The following is an 11,436-nucleotide window of genomic DNA, read 5'->3' on the forward strand; positions in this document are numbered from 1 at the left end:
GACATCAGTAATTAAGCTGAAGAAATTAACTAGAGATTATTCACATACACACACACACACACACACACACACACACGCACATATATATATATTTCTCTTTTTAGGACTGCAGCTGCCTGAGGTTCCCAGGCTAGGAGGTGAATAGGAACTGTGGCTGCTGGCCTAGACCACAGCAACGCAGGATCTGAGCCGAGTCTGCAACCTACACCACAGCTCACGGCAATGCAAGATCCTTAACCCACTGAGCGAGGCCAGGGATTGAACCTTCGTCCTCATGGATGCTAGTTGGATTGTTTCTTCTGAGCCACAACAGGAACTCCAGATTATTCATATATTTGACAAATGAACAGCAGGATTCTGAATTGTAAAGGGAAAGAAAACCTCCCGGGGCAATAGAAATAAAAGCAAAAATAAACAAATGGAACCGGAGTTCCCGTCGTGGCGCAGTGGTTAACGGATCTGACTAGGAACCATGAGGTTGCGGGTTCGGTCCCTGCCCTTGCTCAGTGGGTTAATGATCCGGCGTTGCCGTGAGCTGTGGTGTAGGTTGCAGACGCGGCTGGGATCCCGCGTTGCTGTGGCTCTGGCGTAGGCCGGTGGCTCCAGCTCCAATTCAACCCCTAGCCTGGGAACCTCCATATGCCGGGGGAGTGGCCCAAGAAATAGCAACAACAACAACAACAAAAAAGACAAAAGACAAAAAAAAAAAAAAAAAATCAAATGGAACCTAATCAAACTTACAAGAGTTTACACAACAAAGGATATAAAATAAACAAAACCTTGAAGACAACCAACAGAATGGGAGAAAATATTTGCAAACAATGCAGCCAACAAAAGCTTAATCTCCAAATATATATATCTCCAAATGTATATTTTTATTTTATTTTTTGTCTTTTTGCCTTTTTTAGGGCTGCTCCCACAGCATATGGAGTTCCCAGGCTAGGGGTCTAATTGGAGCTGTCGCCACCAGCCTACGCCAGAGCCACAGCAACGTGGGATCCGAGCCGCATCTGCTACCTACACCACAGCTCATGGCAACGCCGGATCCTTAGCCCACTGAGCAAGGCCAGGGACCGAACCCTCAACCTCATGGTTCCTAGTCAGATTCATTAACCACTGCGCCACGACAGGAACTCCTCCAAATATATATTATATAAATACACAAGCAGGTCATGCAGCTCAACGTAAAAACAAACAACGCAATCTAAAAATGGGCAAAAGACCTAAATAATCGTTTCTCCAAAGAAGACATGTGGATGGCCAATAGGCACATGAAAAGATGCTCAACATCCTGCGTTATTAGAGAAAGGCAAATCAAAACTACAGGGAGGTACCACCTGGCACCAGTCAGAGTGAGCATCATCAAAAAGTCCACAAGTAACAAAAGCTGGAGAGGGTGTGGAGAAAAGGGAGCCCTCCTACACTGTTGGCAGGAATGTAAATTAGTGCAGCCACTATGGAAAACGACAAATAGAATTACCATATGATCCTGCAATCCCACTCCAGGGCATATAGCTGGACAAAACTATAATTCAAAAAGATACATGCACCCGTGTGTTCACAGTAGCCCTATTCACAATAGCCAAGACATGGAAACAGCCTAAATGTCCATCAACAGATGAATGGATTAAGAAGATATGGTACATATGCACAATGGAGTACCACTCAGCCGTAAAAAAGAATGAAATAGGAGTTCCCGTCGTGGCGCAGTGGTTAACGAATCCGACTAGGAACCATGAGGTTGCGGGTTTGGTCCCTGCCCTTGCTCAGTGGGTTAACGATCCGGCGTTGCCGTGAGCTGTGGGGTAGGTCGCAGACGTGGCTCGGATCCAGTGTTGCTGTGGCTCTGGCGTAGGCCGGTGGCTACAGCTCCGATTGGACCCCTAGCCTGGGAACCTCCATATGCCGCGGGAGCGGCCCAAGAAATGGCAAAAAGACAAAAAAAAAAAAAAAATGAATGAAATAATGCAATTTGCAGCCACGTGGGTGGACCTAGAGATGATCAAATTAAGTGAAGCAAGTCAGATAAAGACAAATACCATATGCTGTCACATATGTGGAATCTAAAATACGGCACAAATGAACGGATCTACAGAAGAGAGACAGACTCACCGACACAGAGAAGAGACTTGCGGTTGCCAAGTGGGGGAGGGAGTGGGAGAGACTGGGCGTTTGGGGTTAGTGGATGCAAACTATTCCATTTAGAATGGACAAACAATGAGGTCCTACTGTGCAGCACAGGGAACTCGCTTCAATTTCCTGGAATAGACCATGATGGAAAAGCATATAAAAAAGAATGTTTACCCTTATGTGTCACTGACTCCCTGCGCTGCACAGCAGAAATTGGCACAACTTTGTAACAATGAGACTTTAAATTAAAAAAAAAACAACAACAACACAGTGAAACAACAGTGTAAAAAATATTTAAGGAAAAGTCTGTGCTGAGATTAGAAAGTATAGTGCTGATATTCGGGGAATTTTTTAGGTTTATAAGCAGTATTTGATGCTCAGAGACCCCCTAGTCCAGGAGTTCCCTGGCGACCTGGTGATTAAGGCCATGGCGTTGTCCCCGCTGTGGCTCAGGTTCCATCCCTGGCCCAGGAGCTTCTGCAGGCCTAGAGCAGGGCCTAAGTAAAGAAATAAATAAAAAGACTCCCGGTCCTTATAACAGCATCAAACCTGAGTTAACCGGATATTTATGAACCTCATTCGCTGAAGTTTTTGTTTTATTCAGATTCCCCCCTTCTGTCTCTAGCACAATAAATTTCTGATGTCTTATACCATAATCTGCTTAAAACTTTCTTTCTTTTTTTTTTTTTTTTTTTTTTTTTTTGTCTTTTTAGGGCCACACCCGCGGCACATGGAGGTTCCCAGGCTAGGGAGCGAATCGGAGCTGCAGCTGCCGGCCTGCGCCACAGCCACAGCAACACCAGGTCCGAGCCGCCTCTGGGGCCTTCGCAACAAACTATGGTGACGTCAGATCCTTACCCCACTGAGCGAGGCCAGGGACCTAACCTGCACCCTAGTCAGATTCTTAACCTACTGAGCCACAGTGGGAACTCCCAGACACTCTGTTATTAAAGAAATGTGATCTGTAAGTTCTGGATGCAGAATGTTTTGAAGTATTGCTGTTAGTTTAAATGATCATTGGCACACAATTAAGACCTTATTAAAATGCGTTGTTATAGCATTAAAAATAGGTCAAATATATAAGTGCTTAGCATAGCCTGTGTGCTTGTAAACTCTTATTATCATAACCATTAAGGAATGATTTGCTCAAATTTATACAGCTGGGTAGTGGCAGTGAGGCAGCAGACTAACTCGGGGAGTCAGGGTAGGAGCAAGGGCTCGGGTGCCGTCTTTGATGTGGCCATTGATGAGCATGTGTGGCTTAAGGGCTCCAGGGAGTGACATCCCCACGGGCCTTGTTGACTGTAGGGCGTGGACCTGCGCCCAGATGGACTTTAACCTCTAATCCACTCCTCAACTGATAGACAAGGAATGAGAGGAATGGGGATTCAGTTTAGGGGACGAGAAGGGCAAAGAAACTACGAGACTTCTGGGACGTTTCTGCCCCCTATGGGACAAGGACTGATGCAGGTCACTGAGCAAGGCCAATGGGAGAAGACCACATCTCTCTGGACCCCACGTTGGTACCCCCCCATCTTTAAGGGATAAAAACCCCTATAGGACAATAGAGAAAGGGGGGCTCTTCTTCTACCTCCCAGTCTGTCCTGGGAGCTGTTTGTTTTCCTGCTTGCTGCCTGTGTGTTCTTGAAGTTCGTTCTTCAGCTGCATGAACAAGAGCCCCGATTCCGGCATCAGCAGGATGAAATGAGGGAGAAGGGGAAGCAGGTGAAATTCTGCATCGCTGGCAGCAGGACCCTGCTTCCTGTGGAAACTACTGATGCCCAGTTAGAGCCAGGAGCTTCAGAAAAACAGCTTTGCCAACCTGAGATGGGGCAGGGCCTCCTAAGAATCAAAGGACATTCATTTCCAAAGAACCCTGAGGGTCGTTCTTATTACATGATCTGACAAAGAGCTGCCTTTACTGGTGGCAACGGTGCTTTTAGGGGATAGAGGTTCCCATTGTAAAGCACCCACACAGGACATAGAATTAAATGCGCAGTTCTGAGAGCCAAGGTCAGCCTGAAACTTAAAAACCCAGCACAACTAATCTTCCTTTCGATGCAGAGAAAAGATCCATTAACTTCCTGTTTCCTAAAAGGCCTGCTGGTTGGAGACAGAGGCAGGGCTCTACAGCAAACACCACCAGCAGCAAATGGCCTAAAGCCAGCAAGAGCAACTGCCACAGCCCGGGGGTGCTTGATTTTGGGGGAGCAGGTGGATCTCCATGGGGAAGAATGAGCTTCTGGCCTGGAAGGCAGAGCAAAAGCATTCAGAGCACTGCTGATGTTAACTCTATGCAGGAGTCAATGCCACAAGCATGAAAGAAACTGTATGGGATTAATTTGCTTCTTTTCTGAGACTTGTTTGTTTCCATGGAGTAGGCTACTGGCAAGCAGTTACATAAGGGATGATGCAGCACAAAGGACCCTGTGGAACACCAGGAAAAAACCCTCGGATCTGGGGAGCATGGTCCCTCCCTCTTTGCTGGCTTTATCGGGCACCTGCCACACCCAGAAGCTTTCCTTGCAGCTGCAAGTTGACTACGAGGCAGCACAGCCATTTATCAGCATTTCTTTATTCTTTATTCTGTGACATTTTCTTTTTTTTTTTTTTTTTTGAAAAGATCGCTCCTTGGAGTCTGTTCCCCAAAGCTTTACGTCATTTCCCCCGTTCACGGAGAGTTTGACATGTTCAAGAGTGCCTGTCCCGGAGAAAAGACCAGAAAAGTGGAAGAAGAATGAATACGTTCTGGGAGTTCCTGTTGTGGCGCAGTGGAAATGAACCCAACTAGTATCCATGAGGACACGGGTTCGATCCCTGGCCTCGCTCAGTGGGTTGGGGACCCAGCGTTGCCGTGAGTTGTGGTGTAGGTTGCAGACACAGCTCAGATCCCGTGTGGCTGTGGCTGTGGTGTAGGCCCACAGCTGCAGATCCGATTCAACCCCTAGCTTGGGAACTTCCCTGTGCCACGGGTGCAGCCCTAAAAACCAAAAAAAAAAAGAATGGGTATATTCTACAATGGCCGTGTGGCTCTCATCCTACAGTGGTCAGGGCCTCCGGCCAAACAAAGGAGAGAAACACACAGGCTCATCACCCCAAGCGCTGAGCTGAGTGCAGCAGACCCACTGGCTATGCGGCAGGAACCACGAAAGGAAAACAGCACCATGCTCAACCTTCCGGAGCCCCCAGGGCCCCCCTGGCCAAGCCTGGGGCCGGGTCTCCACCCAACACCACCCTGCACCTGCCTCCTGGGGCTTCTCACCACACTTAGAATACACCCCCCACCCCACCCGCACGCTCCGGCTTTTCTAGGATAAAGGCTTCATTCCTCCCTTTTCTTTAGAAAACTTGTAATTTCTTTACCTCTTTGAAATGTAAGTGAATCTGCCCCCACCCCTTTTCTGGCCATGCCCTCAGCATGTGGAAAGTTCCTGAGCCAGGGATCCAACCTGAGCCACAGCAGCGACAATGCCGGATCCTTAACCTGCTGCGTCACGAGGGAACTCCTCAGTCTTCAAAGCTAAAGCATCCTCTTGCCAGACCCAGAAATGTCTCTCTCTAGAAGTGGGGAAGCATCGCTCTGAAGTGATGTCATCGCGGCCGAGAGGGCCCCATCCCCCCGTTTTTGCGGAGCTCAGGGTCCTGCTTAGTTCCCTTTGGATGAAGCCAGCCACGCCCACCACCAGGGGAAGTTAGGATGAGCTCTGTGACAGAGGGTGCTGCCAAGTCCCCGCACTGGAGCAGCAGGCCCTGTCCATCTTGCCAGGGCGTTTGCAGTGAGTGTATCTGCTTGGCTGCAGGAAAGGGCGAGGCGTCTTTCTGGTTTTGCACCTCTGCGTGGATCGTGTGTGACGCCCGCAATTCTGGTTTAGGGCATATTCAACAATGAAATTGTCTTCTTCCTCCTCTGTCTTCACGGAGAGATTTTCTGGGTCGGGAGAAGATTTCGCTTTTGAGGCTGTTTATTCTATTCGGGTACCTCCATCTGCCTTCCCTTTGTTCACTCGGCTCCAGCCACACCAGCCTTTGTGCGCCTCTTAAAAAGCACCAAGCCTGTTCCTGACTCAGGGCCCTGCGGTTCCAGTTCCTTCGGCTCCGCCCAGTTTCTGCCCACACCCGTCCGGTGGCTTGCTGCCTTCCTTGACCTGGTCAGCCCGCAGAGGGCTCACCCCTGACCTCAGCTCTCCGCCCGCCCCACTGTTCCTTACAGCACCGATTGCTATCTGCTCAATGATTTACCTGTCCTGCGGTGGGTCGTTAACCTCCGTGAGAGCCAGACTTGCTTAGTGTTGCTTGTCACTGTATGTGCAGCACCAAAGGTGCTTGATGCTGGGGAGACCGTTCAAAATAAGTCTCCTGCCAACGCTGAAAAGCTCTCCACCAAAGTGCCTTCAACACAACCATCATCCTCATCGTTATTCTTATTTTTAGGGCCGCACCTGCGGCATATGGACGTTCCCAGGCTAGGGGTCAAATGGGAGCTGCAGCTGCCAGCCGGCACCACAGCCACGGCAACGCCAGATCCTTGACCCACTGAGCGAGGCCAGGGATTGAAGCTGCGTCCTCATGGATACCAGTCGGGTTCTTAACCCACTGAGCCACAATGGGAACAGCGACACAATCAGTATTAACATCGGGCCATTGTGCAGTTTGGCCGTTAATTCTCAACCCTTCCTCTCTGGGTCCCGCTGGAAATCTGGGCTGGCAGTGGCCAGGGTAGAGTTCTCTGGCTGGACCCTCATCCTCTGCCTTCCTGGTGCTGCCCTTTGTGTGTCTGTGTCCCACGTCATTCGAGGGGCCTCACTGGCCATGATGGGAACAAGGCGTAGGGAACCTTTTTGCCCGCATGCTGGTGAGACATGCCCTCCCTGTGCACTTCCAGCGGCTCCCGTGTCTTCCGTCACAGAGCCACACACCAGGTGACACTTGATACCCCAGGGGACCGACACCGAGTAAGCCCTCAATAAAGGCAAATCAAGTGAATGTGCCAGCAAAACTTCGATTTGTGTCGCGTTTCTTTTAGACGGCGCTTGTCACCGTGACCCTGGGCTGAGGCGCATATGTACCTTTCTTTCCATCAGACTAGTTCCTCGGAAAGGAGAAGCAGGATGGCAGATGGTCCCCCGCGCCCTGGGGAAGGGTAAGCTATGACCTTAGAAGACGAACTAGGGCGTGCCCGTCGCGGCTCAGCAGTTAGTGAACCCGACTAGCATCCATGAGGACACAGGTTCGATCTCTGGCCTTGCAGTGGGTTAAGGACCCGTTCGTTAGCTGTGGGGCAGGCCGGCAGCTACAGCTTTGGTTGGACCCCTAGCCTGGGAACCTCCATAGGCTGTGGGTGTGGCCCTAAAAAGCAAAAAGACCAAAAAAAAAAAAAAAAAAAAAAAAACAAGCCGACAAACTAGGCTCTATTGTCGATACTGGAGACTTAAGAGAACAAGAAATACCATAGGGGGGTCCAGAGGCAGCAGAAAAGTCATCACATAAGTCCATCACGGTCTGCCTGGCCTTTCCGGCAGCCCAGAGGGCTCTTAACAGGCCATCTGAGGCAGAATCAGTGCCCAAGACACGCACACCTGGCTAGCGTGACCATCCAGGGGGCAGAACGTTCTGTGTGGAAGGAAGATGAGAAAGCCAGCCTAGTAACGAACCCTTGCCTAGGGCACCCCGCATCATCCTTCCTTCCTTAACCACAAAGATTCACAGAGTCAAGTTCTCTGTTTTTTCCCCTTTTTACCAAATGACATTATTTTCGCCTTTGTGTGTCTCTGAAACATCTAGGAAAGGGTTATGCCAGCTGACCCTGTTACAAAGGAAAACACTGCGGCTTGAGGCGCCAGGGGCCTTCTCATTCTAGCTGGGCAAACACGCAAGTCTGGCTAAAGGGGAGCACAGGACAGCGTCGCCTGCAGACACAAAGAGCCCCTCCCTGGACCCCGCACTTTAGAAAGCCCCTTGTCACAGGCATGTAAGACCAATAAGCACCTTGGTCTCTGGTGCCCGCACCTGGCACAGCACGAGCCATAACCACCAGCCTGTACTTCAGGCCCCCGAAAGCCTCCCCCGCGGCCTTCGCCCTCTGTCTTCATAATGAAAGGTGACAGGGCCCGGACGCTGTGAACATCTCTCGGTTCCTCAGAGACAAGCACATTGTAGGAAAACCATTAAAAGGGAAAGTAACCTCGTGATACTTGCAGAAATAAGTGCCGCCAAGGAAAAAAAAAAAAAAAGTTCTACAAGCAGAAAGGAAGCGATCCCCGAGAGCGATTTAAATCCACGTAAAAAACCCACAGGAACCCCAGGAAAGGCGAGCGTGTGGCCATAATGAGAGGCGGTGTGCCTGCGTGGTTACTGCTCGGCCCTCTCTCAACTGATTTCAAAAGCCATCTCATAAAACAGCATCCAGAAAATCACACTCTTGGGCTTATAACGAAGGAATGTGGACATACTTGACGACACAAAGGCAGGCGGTGAGAAGGAAGGTCTACTGGACAAAAGGAAACGACAGCGCACAGTACTGCAAATCTACAAGAGCAAATACAGAGAACCAGAGTGATGAAGAAGAAGATTAATTTTTTCGCTGCATAAATCTGTGTGGGCTCTCTTTTTGCCCCTTTGCGTCTTTCAAACACCTGAGATGAGGCGTTCCCATCGTGGCGCAGCAGAAACGAATTCCACTGGGAACCATGAGGTTGCAGGTTCAATCCTTGGGCTCTCGTGGCCTCGCTCAGGGGGTCAAAGCTGTGGGGGGTAGGTCGCAGACATGGCTCGGATCTGGTGTTGCTGGGGTGTCGGCCAGCAGCTGTAGCTCCTATTAGACCCCTGGCCTGGGACCCTCCATATGCTGCGGGCGGGGCCCTAAAACAACAAAAGACCAAAAAAAACAAACCAAAAAAACCCCTAAGATTATATAAAACGATGATTATAAGAACGTATTGTTGAGTTTGTAACACATATCGACATACATTACGGCAAGACTATCGCAAAAAGAGTGAGGAAAGGGAACTAAAGCTGTAGGAGGAGGATTTGATTTCTTACTGGAATGAAGTTAGCGCACATGTCAAGGAGGAGATTCTGAGACATGTGTACTGTAAGCCCTAGAGCAGCTTCAAGTTCCATAGCAGCTACAGTCCTGTTTTCCTATAGGAAAAGAACAAATAGTTTGAAAGCATTGAAAGAATTAAAATGGTATGTCAGAAACTATCCAGTTAAGATGAAAGGCGGTAGAAAAGGAGGAACAGAGGAATTAGGAGACGTATAAACCTCAAGAAGCAAAGTGGCAGATATAAATCCACCTATCAATAATATCATTAACGTGCAGAGTTTAAAAACCCAATCAAAAGTCAGAAATTGTCAGACTGGATCTTTTTAAAAAAAGAGCCAGCCGTATGCTATCTACAAGAGACCCACGTTAGATTCAAAGATACAGCTTAGCTGAAAGTAAAAAGATGAAAAAAATTCTAGAAAGCACACAACAACCATAAGAGAGCTGAAATGGCTATAGTAATACCAGACAAATTAAGCTTTAAAATAAAAATGGTTAAGGATCCGGCATTGCCATGAGCTGTGGTGTAGGTTGCAGACCTGGCTCAGATCCTGCATTGCTGTGGCTCTGGTGTAGGCCGGCAACTACAGCTCGATTCAACCCCTAGCCTGGGAACCTCCGTATGCTGCGGGAGCGGCCCAAGAAATGGCAAAAAGTCCAAAAAAAAAGAATTCCAATCCTGCGTATATGTATAACTGAATCACTCTGTTGTACAGCAGAAATTATCACATTGTAAATTAGCCATACTTCAATAAAACTTTAAAAAATGAAAAAAAAAATAGCCAATTCCTTCACCTGCAAAAGAAAAATGAATTCTAATCCTGGAGTGGTCCTAAGGCTTACACACTCTTGAAAACTGTTGTGCTTTGATGGAAGACTATGCATCATTTAGAGGACAGCCCTCCAGTTGGCCGACGTTGGCTTCCCATCGCCTTGCAGCCGCTTTACAACTGTTGATAAGCACACAAATTGTTCCCTGGCTGTGACTTCCCTTCTCCCTCAGGAGAAACCAGTTTGCCCCCATTCGAGATGCATTTCCACAGTCCTCACTCTTCATTAATGTGAGCTTCTCCATGTCTCTTTCTCTCTTTTTTTTTTTTTTTGTCTTAGGCAGCTCACGGCAACGCCGGATCCTTCACTCACTGAGCGAGGCCAGGGATTGAACCCGCAACCTCATGGTTCCTAGTCAGATGCGTTAACCACTGAGCCACAACAGGAACTCTTCTATGTCTCCCTTGAATCAGTTACTATGTCTGCCTGCTTCGTTCATGAATGGAATAAAATCTTTAACGCATTTTCATGTTTCACATATGTGTGTATGAGAGCCATGATTTTACCTTTTACTGAAAACAATCTTTTAACAACTCCTCTGCCTGTAAGGCCTCACGTATCCTATGGGCTGGTATATAAAGGAGACGAAAGTCAAAAGCCTTCGCTTAAAAAGGAAAGAAAAAGCAGATCCTCCAGAACATGAAAATTGTAATGACATTTGAAAAACTGTTGGCAAGTCAGTCTCCATGAAAGCTTGTAGTCCCTGCCTCTCCTATTCAGCCCAGGTGCACACAGCAGCCTGCGGGGCTGGAAGCTGAGAACCCGAGAACCCGGAAGCTAGACCTCGGAGTGAACCTGCCCTACCAGCTGGCTTCAAGGACTCCCGGTTCAACCCACTCCTCAGGTGCTGAGAGGCACAGGTTGTGAACAGGAGTTCAGCTGGCACCCAGGAGCTCAGCCAGATCTCCAAGCTCTGTGGAAGCCAGGGCACTGATGGCCAGTGCCTCCGACAGAATGCCAGGCGGGGTGAGAGGCGCTCCGTTTGGCAAACCAGGGCTGTGGGTAAGAAAGTCCCTTCCCACCATGCACGTCATTTGCCTGGCATTGCAAACAGGCACCAGGATATGGGCTAAGGGTTTGTGCCAAGAATGCAGGCAATCACAGGGCAAAGGGTCAGTTAAGGCAGAGTGTGGACAGGTTCCATTCAGGAGATGTTTGTTTCCGTGTCAGTGTGGGAGCACTTACAGGTTAGGTGTGCACAGAGAGACAGAGACTGAATGGGACTAAGAGAAGGCTGTCTCCGTGTCCCCAGCCCATCCCCTGGAATAGTGCCACGAGTCAGAATGGGGCAGCCTGGGACGACGGCAGCCTCCTCAGTGCTCCTCTCAGCTGCTCAGAACCCCCCGCGTACTCTTTTCGTCCTCCCTGGGGAAGGCGCTCTGAGCATTTACAGGTGCACGCCCTGGGTGAAAGCCAAGGACACAGGGTGC

The 11,436-nt window shown here is 49.1% G+C and overlaps 1 long non-coding RNA gene across 1 annotated transcript in view; it reads right to left on the minus strand.

Moving 5' to 3' along the window:
- Window positions 1-11,436, minus strand: part of LOC110255965 — a 31,135-nt gene that overhangs the window by 7,729 nt on the left and 11,970 nt on the right. The gene's annotated exons all lie outside the window — the stretch shown is intronic.

Source organism: Sus scrofa, chromosome 12 (genome assembly GCF_000003025.6).
Source record: "Sus scrofa isolate TJ Tabasco breed Duroc chromosome 12, Sscrofa11.1, whole genome shotgun sequence".
Classification (NCBI taxonomy): Eukaryota; Metazoa; Chordata; class Mammalia; order Artiodactyla; family Suidae; genus Sus; species Sus scrofa.